Raw genomic sequence first — 12500 nt, forward strand, 5'->3', positions numbered from 1 at the left:
GCCGGCCATGGGTTCCAGGAGAGAGGGAGAGATTGTCCCAGGCGGCTGGGAAAAGGCAGGGCTACCCGAGCCTGGGTAACGCCAGAGACTAAGTCCCTAGCAGGTGGCAGGCTGCAATCTGCTAAAAATCCACCGGATGGCAACGGAGAGCCGCGCTCCCCGGCTTGTCCACAAGGCGGCTCCACTTCCAGGAAACCCAGGGGGGCGAGCCTGAGGCGGCAGGCCGGCCATGGGTTCCAGGAGAGAGGGAGAGACCGTCCCAGGCGGCTGGGAGAGCCAGGCCTACCCAGGGCTACCCGAGCCTGGGTACATGCCGGAGGCTAAGTCCCTAGCAGGTGGAAGGCTGCAATCTGCTAAAAATCCACCGGATGGCAACGGAGAGGCGCGCTCCCCGGCTTGTCCACAAGGCGGCGCCAGCATTCAGGTTGCAGGCTGCATTCTGCTAAAAATCCACCGGATGGCAACGGAGAGCCGCTCTCCCCGGCTCGTCCACAAGGCGGCGCCACTTCCAGGAGACCCAGGGGGGCGAGCCTGAGGCGGCAGGCTGGCCCAGGGTTCCAGGAGAGAGGGAGAGATTGTCCCAGGCGGCTGGGAGAGCCAGGCCTACCCAGGGCTACCCGAGCCTGGGTAATGCCGGAGGCTCAGTCCCTAGCAGGTGGCAGGCTGCATTCTGCTAAGTGTCTACCAAGAGGGCACCACTTCCAGGCAACCCAGGGGGCTAAGCCTGAGGCGGCAGGCAGGCCCAGGGTTCCAGGAGAGAGGGAGAGATTGTCCCAGGCGGCTGGGAAAGCCAGGCCTACCCAGGGCTACCCGAGCCTGGGTAACGCCGGAGGCTAAGTCCCTAGCAGGTGGAAGGCTGCAATCTGCTAAAAATCCACCGGATGGCAACGGAGAGGCGCGCTCCCCGGCTTGTCCACAAGGCGGCGCCAGCATTCAGGTTGCAGGCTGCATTCTGCTAAAAATCCACCGGATGGCAACGGAGAGCCGCTCTCCCCGGCTCGTCCACAAGGCGGCGCCACTTCCAGGAGACCCAGGGGGGCGAGCCTGAGGCGGCAGGCTGGCCCAGGGTTCCAGGAGAGAGGGAGAGATTGTCCCAGGCGGCTGGGAGAGCCAGGCCTACCCAGGGCTACCCGAGCCTGGGTAATGCCGGAGGCTCAGTCCCTAGCAGGTGGCAGGCTGCATTCTGCTAAGTGTCTACCAAGAGGGCACCACTTCCAGGCAACCCAGGGGGCTAAGCCTGAGGCGGCAGGCAGGCCCAGGGTTCCAGGAGAGAGGGAGAGATTGTCCCAGGCGGCTGGGAGAGCCAGGCCTACCCAGGGCTACCCGAGCCTGGGTAACGCCGGAGGCTAAGTCCCTAGCAGGTGGAAGGCTGCAATCTGCTAAAAATCCACCGGATGGCAACGGAGAGGCGCGCTAACCGGCTTGTCCACAAGGCGGCGCCAGCATTCAGGTTGCAGGCTGCATTCTGCTAAAAATCCACCGGATGGCAACGGAGAGCCGCTCTCCCCGGCTCGTCCACAAGGCGGCGCCACTTCCAGGAGACCCAGGGGGGCGAGCCTGAGGCGGCAGGCTGGCCCAGGGTTCCAGGAGAGAGGGAGAGATTGTCCCCGGCGGCTGGGAGAGCCAGGCCGACTCAGGGCTCCATAAGCCCGGTAGAAGCTGAAGATTAAGCCCCCAGTCTACCAGCTACCCTCCCTGGAGCTCAGCTTAGGGAGAAGTCTCATTTAGCTGGATAAGTCACATTCGGGCGGACAAGTCACATTTGCCAGCATAAGTCACATTTGGGAGGACAAGTCACATTTCCCAGCATAAGTCACATTTGGGAGGACAAGTCACATTTGCCAGCATAAGTCACATTTGCCAGCATAAGTCACATTTGCCAGCATAAGTCACATTTGCCAGCATAAGTCACATTTGCCAGCATAAGTCACATTTGCCAGCATAAGTCACATTTGCCAGCATAAGTCACATTTGCCAGCATAAGTCACATTTGCCAGCATAAGTCACATTTGCCAGCATAAGTCACATTTGCCAGCATAAGTCACATTTGCCAGCATAAGTCACATTTCCAAGCATAAGTCACATTTCCAAGCATAAGTCACATTTCCAAGCATAAGTCACAGTTGGACTTAATAGTCGGGCCCAGAGAGATTCCCATGAGTGCTATCTCTGGCAGTGGGCTTAATAGTCGGCCCCGGAGGGTCGGCGGTGGGGCTTAATAGTCGGGCCCGGAGGGTCGGCGGTGGGGCTTAATAGTCGGGCCCGGAGAGACTTCCAGGGACGGCCGTTTGTCAGGGGGCTTAATGGCGGGGTCCGATCGGCCTCCCGTGGAAGCCTGCCTGGGGGAGCGGTGAGGACTCTTGAGGGCCAGCGGAAGGAAGAGGTGGTGCTGTATTTGACCCCGGCTGCCGGGAGATGGGGAGCTGGAGGGTTGCCCCGAGGCGGGGTCTGCAGGGAGAACCGGGTTCCGGAGCGGGCGGGCCTAGGGGAGGCAAGCCGGGCCGGGGCTCACCCTCCTGGGCAGGGTCCGAGGGGAGCTTCCCCCTGAGAGAACTTCCACTTCCGTAGACACTTTGACAAAAAAAACCCCCCAAAAAAACGGAGCCCCCGAGGAGGCCTTCCTGCGGCGAGCGCCAGGCCGGGCTGGGGCTACCCAAGCCTGGGTACATGCCGGAGGCTGAGTCCCTAACAGGTGGAAGGCTGCATTCTGCTAAGTGTCTACCAGAGGGCGACACTTCCAGGAGACCCAGGGGGCTAAGCCTGAGGCGGCAGGCTGGCCCAGGGTTCCAGGAGAGAGGGAGAGACCGTCCCAGGCGGCTGGGAGAGCCAGGCCTACCCAGGGCTACCCGAGCCGGGGTACATGCCGGAGGCTAAGTCCCTAGCAGGTGGAAGGCTGCATTCTGCTAAGTGTCTACCAGAGGGCGACACTTCCAGGAGACCCAGGGGGCTAAGCCTGAGGCGGCAGGCTGGCCCAGGGTTCCAGGAGGGAGGGAGAGATCGTCCCGGGCGGCTGGGAAAAAAGCCAGGCCGACCCAGGGCTACCCGAGCCTGGGCAAAGCCAGAGGCTAAGTCCCTAGCAGGTGGCAGGCTGCGTTCTGCTAAGTGTCTTCCAGAGGGAGACACTTCCAGGAGACCCAGGGGGCTAAGCCTGAGGGCGGCAGGCCGGCCATGGGTTCCAGGAGGGAGGGAGAGATTGTCCCAGGCGGCTGGGAAAGCCAGGGCTACCCGAGCCTGGGTAACGCCAGAGACTTAGTCCCTAGCAGCTGGCAGGCTGCAATCTGCTAAAAATCCACCGGATGGCAACGGAGAGCCGCAGTCCCCGGCTCGTCCACAAGGCGGCGCCAGCACTCGGGTTGCAGGCTGCATTCTGTTAAAAATCCACCGGATGGCAACGTAGAGCCGCTCTCCCCGGCTCATCCACAAGGCGGCGCCACTTCCAGGCGACCCAGGGGGCTAAGCCTGAGGTGGCAGGCCGGCCCAGGGTTCCAGGAGAGAGGGAGAGATCGTCCCGGGCGGCTGGGAAAAAAGCCAGGCCGACCCAGGGCTACCCAAGCCTGGGTAAAGCCAGAGGCTAAGTCCCTAGCAGGTGGCAGGCTGCGTTCTGCTAAGTGTCTTCCAGAGGGAGACACTTCCAGGAGACCCAGGGGGCTAAGCCTGAGGCGGCAGGCTGGCCCAGGGTTCCAGGAGAGAGGGAGAGACCGTCCCAGGCGGCTGGGAGAGCCAGGCCTACCCAGGGCTACCCGAGCCGGGGTACATGCCGGAGGCTAAGTCCCTAGCAGGTGGAAGGCTGCATTCTGCTAAGTGTCTACCAGAGGGCGACACTTCCAGGAGACCCAGGGGGCTAAGCCTGAGGCGGCAGGCTGGCCCAGGGTTCCAGGAGAGAGGGAGAGACCGTCCCAGGCGGCTGGGAGAGCCAGGCCTACCCAGGGCTACCCGAGCCTGGGTACATGCCGGAGGCTAAGTCCCTAACAGGTGGAAGGCTGCGTTCTGCTAAGTGTCTACCAGAGGGCGACACTTCCAGGAGACCCAGGGGGCTAAGCCTGAGGCGGCAGGCTGGCCATGGGTTCCAGGAGGGAGGGAGAGATGGTCCCAGGCGGCTGGGAAAGCCAGGCCTACCCGAGCCTGGGTAATGCCAGAGGCTAAGTCCCTAGCAGGTGGAAGGCTGCAATCTGCTAAAAATCCACCGGATGGCAACGGAGAGCCGCAGTCCCCGGCTCGTCCACAAGGCGGCGCCAGCACTCGGGTTGCAGGCTGCATTCTGCTAAAAATCCACCGGATGGCAACGGAGAGCCGCTCTCCCCCGCTTGCCCACAAGGCGGCGCCACTTCCAGGCGACCCAGGGGGCTAAGCCTGAGGTGGCAGGCCGGCCCAGGGTTCCAGGAGAGAGGGAGAGATCGTCCCAGGCGGCTGGGACAGCCAGGCCTACCCGAGCCTGGGTAATGCCAGAGGCTAAGTCCCTAGCAGGTGGAAGGCTGCAATCTGCTAAAAATCCACCGGATGGCAACGGAGAGCCGCGGTCCCCGGCTCGTCCACAAGGCGGCGCCAGCACTCGGGTTGCAGGCTGCATTCTGCTAAAAATCCACCGGATGGCAACGGAGAGCCGCTCTCCCCCGCTTGTCCACAAGGCGGCGCCACTTCCAGGCGACCCAGGGGGCTAAGCCTGAGGGCGGCAGGCCGGCCCAGGGTTCCAGGAGAGAGGGAGAGATCGTCCCAGGCGGCTGGGACAGCCAGGCCGACCCGAGCCTGGGTAATGCCAGAGGCTAAGTCCCTAGCAGGTGGAAGGCTGCAATCTGCTAAGTGTCTACCAAGAGGGCACCACTTCCAGGCAACCCAGGGGGCTAAGCCTGAGGCGGCAGGCTGGCCCAGGGTTCCAGGAGAGAGGGAGAGATCGTCCCAGGCGGCTGGGAAAAAAGCCAGGCCGACCCAGGGCTACCCTAGCCTGGGTAAAGCCAGAGGCTAAGTCCCTAGCAGGCGGCAGGCTGCGTTCTGCTAAGTGACTTCCAGAGGGAGACACTTCCAGGAGACCCAGGGGGCTAAGCCTGAGGGCGGCAGGCCGGCCCAGGGTTCCAGGAGAGAGGGAGAGTTCGTCCCAGGCGGCTGGGAAAAAAGCCAGGCCTACCCAGGGCTACCCGAGCCTGGGTACATGCCGGAGGCTAAGTCCCTAGCAGGTGGAAGGCTGCAATCTGCTAAAAATCCACCGGATGGCAACGGAGAGCCGCGGTCCCCGGCTCGTCCACAAGGCGGCGCCAGCACTCGGGTTGCAGGCTGCATTCTGCTAAAAATCCACCGGATGGCAACGGAGAGCCGCTCTCCCCCGCTTGTCCACAAGGCGGCGCCACTTCCAGGCGACCCAGGGGGCTAAGCCTGAGGGCGGCAGGCCGGCCCAGGGTTCCAGGAGAGAGGGAGAGATCGTCCCAGGCGGCTGGGAAAGCCAGGCCTACCCAGGGCTACCCGAGCCTGGGTACATGCCGGAGGCTAAGTCCCTAGCAGGTGGAAGGCTGCATTCTGCTAAGTGTCTACCAGAGGTAGACGCTTCCAGGAAACCCAGGGGGCTAAGCCTGAGGGCGGCAGGCCGGCCATGGGCTCCAGGAGAGAGGGAGAGATTGTCCCAGGCGGCTGGGAAAGCCAGGCCTACCCAGGGCTACCCGAGCCTGGATACATGCCGGAGGCTAAGTCCCTAGCAGGTGGAAGGCTGCATTCTGCTAAAAATCCACCGGATGGCAACGGAGAGCCGCGGTCCCCGGCTCGTCCACAAGGCGGCGCCAGCACTCGGGTTGCAGGCTGCATTCTGCTAAAAATCCACCGGATGGCAACGGAGAGCCGCTCTCCCCGGCTCGTCCACAAGGCGGCGCCACTTCCAGGCGACCCAGGGGGCTAAGCCTGAGGGCGGCAGGCCGGCCCAGGGTTCCAGGAGAGAGGGAGAGATCGTCCCGGGCGGCTGGGAAAAAAGCCAGGCCGACCCAGGGCTACCCTAGCCTGGGTAAAGCCAGAGGCTAAGTCCCTAGCAAGGCGGTAGGCTGCGTTCTGCTAAGTGACTTCCAGAGGGAGACACTTCCAGGAGACCCAGGGGGCTAAGCCTGAGGGCGGCAGGCCGGCCCGGGGTTCCAGGAGAGAGGGAGAGATCGTCCCAGGCGGCTGGGAAAAAAGCCAGGCCGACCCAGGGCCACCCCAGCCTGGGTAAAGCCAGAGGATAAGTCCCTAGCAGGTGGAAAGCTGCAATTTGCTATGGAAAGCTGCAATTTGCTATGGAAAGCTGCAATTTGCTAAAAATCCACCGGATGGCAACGTAGAGCCGCTCTCCCCGGCTCGTCCACAAGGCGGCGCCACTTCCGGGCGACCCAGGGGGCTAAGCCTGAGGGCGGCAGGCCGGCCCAGGGTTCCAGGAGAGAGGGAGAGATCGTCCCGGGCGGCTGGGAAAAAGCCAGGCCGACCCAGGGCTGCCGTTGCCTGGGTAATGCCGGAGGCCGAGTCCCTAGCAGGTGGCAGGCTGCTAGCGTCTACCAGAGGGCGAGATCCCGCCTCCCCGAGCGGCCGGGGAGAGAGGATTTGCAGGAGCTGACAGGCGCGCACGCAGAAGGGAAATCCCCCTTGGCGGCCGGGGGGAGAGACGATTTGCAGGAGCTGACAGGCGCGCACGCGCGCGCGCAGAAGGGAAAGTCCCCGGGCGGCCGCGGGGAGAGAGGAGAGATGATTGGCAGGAGCTGACAGGCGCGCACGCGCAGAAGGGAAGTCACCCTCGGCGGGCGGCGGGAGAGACGATTTGCAGGAGCTGACAGGCGCGCACGCGCAGAAGGGAGAGTCGTCCCCCCCGGGCCGGGGAGAGAGATGATTGGCAGCCGGCGGAGGTAGCTGCCAGGCGGACCAGAAGGAGAACTGCGGCCGCTCCGAGCAGAAGGGAAATCCCCCGGGCCTCCGGGGAGACGAGCGGCCTCTGGCAGGCGCGGCGAGCCGGCGCCGGCGCCGCCATCCCGGGCGAGGCGACGGGCGCCTCCCGCCCGGCGCATATGGCACTTCCGTCGACACTTAGTCAAATTTTCAACTTTCAAAATTCCTCCGGCGGCCGTGTTTCACTCCGGGGAGCGGCGCCCTCACGCCGGCGGCGGCGCGCCTCGGCCGGCACGAAGGGGTACCACCTCGAGTCGGTGTCGGGGGTCCCGCCGTGGAACCGGGCGTCGGACGGCCCCGGAGGAGGCCTCGGAGCCGAAAAGGCACTACCGGAATGAGGTTGAATTTGACGGCCGGATCCGGGCCGGAGTTCCACAAAGTCGGACACTTTGAGTGGTTGGTCTTCATGTAATGGGACAGGTGACACTCTCTCTGTGACCTACTTTTGAACACCCCCGTCAAGAACCGTGTCCGAGACAGCGTGTGCTGTCAATTAGCTTACCAAAAGTCAGAGTACCAGGGCATCGGACACCCGACTCTGACAAAGTCCCAGTGAACTCTGCTGACAGGCCGCCGACGGCGGATCCCTGCGGGGGGGAGGCAGAGCGAGGGCACCGCCCCCCCGGGTTGCGAGACAAGCCTCTTTAGGTCGCGTGGCAAGCCTCGGTTTTCAGGCGGGCGCTTCCCGCCGAGCCAATCGGCACTTTTAGACACTTTTGGGGAAAAAAAAAAGAAAAAGTCAAACTTTGAAAAATAAATAACCAACGAAACACGGACCAATGAGAACCGCTTCCGGCTGGTCGCGGAAGGGAGAGATGATTGGCAGGAGCTGCCCTGCGCGCTAGAATGAGAACTGCGGCCGCTCCGAGCAGAAGGGAAATCCCCCGGGCGGGCCAGGGGAGACGAGCGGCCGCTGGCAGGTACGGCGAGAGGGCGCCGGTGCCGCCATCCCGGGCGAGGCGACGGGCGCCCCCCGCTGAGCCGATCGGCTCTCGGACACTTTGGGGAAAAAAATAAAAAATAAAAAAGGCAAACTTTGAAATAAAACCCCACGAAACACGGACCTCGGTGAGATCCCCCGGGCGGCCGGGGAGAGATGATTGGCAGGAGCTGCCAGGCGCGCAGAAGGGAAGTCCCCCTGTGCGGCCGGGGAGAGATGATTGGCAGCAGGCGGAGGCAGCCGCCAGGCGGACCAGAAGGAGAACTGCGGCCGCTCCGAGCAGAAGGGAAATCCCCCGGCGCGGGCCAGGGGAGACGAGCGGCCGCTGGCAGGTACGGCGAGAGGGCGCCGGTGCCGCCATCCCGGGGGAGGCGACGGGCGCCTCCCGCCGAGCCGATCGGCACTTTTAGACACTTTGGGGGAAAAAGACCGACATTTTAATAAACCCCATACAACACGGACCAGTGAGAACTGCAGCCGGCCGGCCGGCCGGCCGGCGCAGAAGGGAGGTCCCCCGGGAGGGCCGGGGGAGAGATGATTGGCAGGCGGAGGTAGCTGCCAGGCGCGCGCAGAAGGGAAGTTCCCCCGGGCGGCCGGGGGGAGAGAGAGAGAGAGATGATTGGCAGCCGGCGGAGGTAGCTGCCAGGCGGACCAGAACGAGAACTGCGGCCGCTCGGAGCGGAAGGGGAAGTCTGAGGCGGCAGGCCGGCCCAGGGTTCATGGAGAGAGGGAGAGATTGTCCCAGGCGGCTGGGAAAAAAGCCAGGCCGACCCAGGGCCACCCCAGCCTGGGTAAAGCCAGAGGATAAGTCCCTAGCAGGCGGCAGGCTGCGTTCTGCTAAGTGTCTACCGAGAGGGCACCACTTCCAGGCAACCCAGGGGGCTAAGCCTGAGGCGGCAGGCTGGCCCAGGGTTCCAGGAGAAGAGGGAGAGATCGTCCCAGGCGGCTGGGAAAGCCAGGCCTACCCAGGGCTACCCGAGCCTGGGCACATGCCGGAGGCTAAGTCCCTAGCAGGTGGAAGGCTGCAATCTGCTAAAAATCCACCGGATGGCAACGGAGAGCCGCAGTCCCCGGCTCGTCCACAAGGCGGCGCCAGCACTCGGGTTGCAGGCTGCATTCTGCTAAAAATCCACCGGATGGCAACGGAGAGCCGCTCTCCCCGGCTCGTCCACAAGGCGGCGCCACTTCCAGGCGACCCAGGGGGCTAAGCCTGAGGCGGCAGGCCGGCCCAGGGTTCCAGGAGAGAGAGGGAGAGATCGTCCCAGGCGGCTGGGAAAGCCAGGCCGACCCAGGGCTACCCGAGCCTGGGTAAAGCCAGAGGCTAAGTCCCTAGCAGGTGGCAGGCTGCATGCTGCCAAGTGTCTACCGAGAGGGCACCACTTCCAGGCGACCCAGGGGGCTAAGCCTGAGGCGGCAGGCTGGCCCAGGGTTCCAGGAGAGAGGGAGAGATTGTCCCAGGCGGCTGGGAAAGCCAGGGCTACCCGAGCCTGGGTACATGCCGGAGGCTGAGTCCCTAGCAGGCGGCAGGCTGAATTCTGCTAAGTGTCTACCAGAGGGCGACACTTCCAGGAGACCCAGGGGGCTAAGCCTGAGGCGGCAGGCTGGCCCAGGGTTCCAGGAGAGAGGGAGAGATTGACCCAGGCGGCTGGGAAAGCCAGGCCTACCCAGGGCCACCCGAGCCTGGGTACATGCCGGAGGCTAAGTCCCTAGCAGGTGGAAGGCTGCAATTTGCTATGGAAAGCTGCAATTTGCTAAAAATCCACCGGATGGCAACGGAGAGCGGCTCTCCCCGGCTCGTCCACAAGGCGGCGCCACTTCCAGGCGACCCAGGGGGCTAAGCCTGAGGCGGCAGGCCGGCCCAGGGTTCCAGGAGAGAGGGAGAGATTGTCCCAGGCGGCTGGGAAAGCCAGGCCGACCCAGGGCTACCCGAGCCTGGGTAAAGCCAGAGGCTAAGTCCCTAGCAGGTGGCAGGCTGCATTCTGCTAAGTGTCTACCAAGAGGGCACCACTTCCAGGCAACCCAGGGGGCTAAGCCTGAGGCGGCAGGCTGGCCCAGGGTTCCAGGAGAAGAAGGAGAGATCGTCCCAGGCGGCTGGGAAAGCCAGGCCTACCCAGGGCTACCCGAGCCTGGGTACATGCCGGAGGCTAAGTCCCTAGCAGGTGGAAGGCTGCAATTTGCTATGGAAAGCTGCAATTTGCTAAAAATCCACCGGATGGCAACGGAGAGCGGCTCTCCCCGGCTCGTCCACAAGGCGGCGCCACTTCCAGGCGACCCAGGGGGCTAAGCCTGAGGCGGCAGGCCGGCCCAGGGTTCCAGGAGAGAGGGAGAGATTGTCCCAGGCGGCTGGGAAAGCCAGGCCGACCCAGGGCTACCCGAGCCTGGGTAAAGCCAGAGGCTAAGTCCCTAGCAGGTGGCAGGCTGCATTCTGCTAAGTGTCTACCAAGAGGGCACCACTTCCAGGCGACCCAGGGGGCTAAGCCTGAGGCGGCAGGCTGGCCCAGGGTTCCAGGAGAGAGGGAGAGATTTGTCCCAGGCGGCTGGGAAAGCCAGGCCTACCCAGGGCTACCAGAGCCTGGGTACATGCCGGAGGCTAAGTCCCTAGCAGGTGGAAGGCTGCAATTTGCTATGGAAAGCTGCAATTTGCTAAAAATCCACCGGATGGCAACGGAGAGCGGCTCTCCCCGGCTCGTCCACAAGGCGGCGCCACTTCCAGGCGACCCAGGGGGCTAAGCCTGAGGCGGCAGGCCGGCCCAGGGTTCCAGGACAGAGGGAGAGATCGTCCCAGGCGGCTGGGAAAAGCCAGGCCGACCCAGGGCTGCCGGAGCCTGGGTAATGCCAGAGGCCGAGTCCCTAGCAGGTGGCAGGCTGCTAGCGTCTACCAGAGGGCGAGATCCCGCCTCCCCGAGCGGCCGGGGAGAGAGGATTTGCAGGAGCTGACAGGCGCGCAGAAGGGAAATCCGGAGAGATGATTGGCAGCCGGCGGAGGCAGCCGCCAGGCGGACCGGAAGGAGAACTGCGGCCGCTGGGAGCGGAAGGGAAATCCCCCGGGCGTCCGGGGAGACTAGCGGCCGCGGCAGGCGCGGCGACCCGGCGCCGGTGCCGCCATCCCGGGCGAGGCGACGGGCGCCTCCCCGCCGGCGCGGTTGGCACTTCCGTCGACACTTTGCCAAATTTTCAACTTTCAAAATTCCTCCGGCGGCCGTTTTTCACACCGGGGAGCGGCGTCCTCACGCCGGCGGCGGCGCACCTCGGCCGGCAAAAAGGGGTACCTCCTCGAGTCGGTGTCGGGGGTCCCGCCGTGGAACCGGGCGTCGGACGGCCCCGGAGGAGGCCTCGGAGCGGAAAAGGCACTACCGGAATGAGGTTGAATTTGACGGCCGGATCCGGGCCGGAGTTCCACAAAGTCGGACACTTTGAGTGGTTGGTCTTCATGTAATGGGACAGGTGACACTCTCTCTGTGACCTACTTTTGAACACCCCCGTCAAGAACCGTGTCCGAGACAGCGAGTCCTGTCAATTAGCTTACCAAAAGTCAGAGTACCAGGGGATCGGACACCCGACTCTGACAAAGTCCCAGTGAACTCTGCTCACAGGCCGCCGACGGCGGATCCCCGCGGGGGGGAGGCAGAGCGAGGGCACCGCCCCCCCGGGTTGCGTGACAAGCCTCTTCAGGTCGCGTGGCAAGCCGCAGTTTTCAGGCGGGCGCCTCCCGCCGAGCCGATCGGCACTTAGACGCTTTGGGGGAAAAAAAGGTCAAACGCACAAAAAAAAAACCCCATAAAACACGGACCATAAGAGATCCCCCGGGCGGCCGGGGAGAGATGATTGGCAGGAGCTGACAGGCGCGCAGAAGGGAAATCCCCCGAGCGGCCGCTGGCAGGCACGGCGACCCGGCGCCGGTGCCGCCATCCCGGGCGAGGCGACGGGCGCCCCCCGCTGAGCCGATCGGCTCTTAGACACTTTGGGGAAAAAAAAGACAAACTTTGAAATAAAACCCCACGAAACACGGACCTTAACGAGATCCCCCGGGCGGCCGGGGAGAGATGATTGGCAGGAGCTGCCAGGCGCGCAGAAGGGAAATCCCCCTTGGCGGCCGGGGAGAGATGATTGGCAGGAGCTGACAGGCGCGCAGAAGGGAAATCCCCCGGGCGGCCGGGGAGAGATGATTGGCAGCCGGCGGAGGCAGCCGCCAGGCGGACCAGAAGGAGAACTGCGGCCGCTGGGAGCGGAAGGGAAATCCCCCGGGCGTCCGGGGAGACTAGCGGCCGCTGGCAGGCGCGGCGACCCGGCGCCGGTGCCGCCATCCCGGGCGAGGCGACGGGCGCCTCCCCGCCGGCGCGGTTGGCACTTCCGTCGACACTTTGCCAAATTTTCAACTTTCAAAATTCCTCCGGCGGCCGTTTTTCACACCGGGGAGCGGCGTCCTCACGCCGGCGGCGGCGCACCTCGGCCGGCAAAAAGGGGTACCACCTCGAGTCGGTGTCGGGGGTCCCGCCGTGGAACCGGGCGTCGGACGGCCCCGGAGGAGGCCTCGGAGCGGAAAAGGCACTACCGGAATGAGGTTGAATTTGACGGCCGGATCCGGGCCGGAGTTCCACAAAGTCGGACACTTTGAGTAGTTGGTCTTCATGTAATGGGACAGGTGACACTCTCTCTGTGACATACTTTTGAACAC

The sequence above is a fragment of the Leptodactylus fuscus genome, unplaced genomic scaffold (genome assembly GCF_031893055.1).
Source record: "Leptodactylus fuscus isolate aLepFus1 unplaced genomic scaffold, aLepFus1.hap2 HAP2_SCAFFOLD_963, whole genome shotgun sequence".
In the NCBI taxonomy this organism is placed as follows: domain Eukaryota; kingdom Metazoa; phylum Chordata; class Amphibia; order Anura; family Leptodactylidae; genus Leptodactylus; species Leptodactylus fuscus.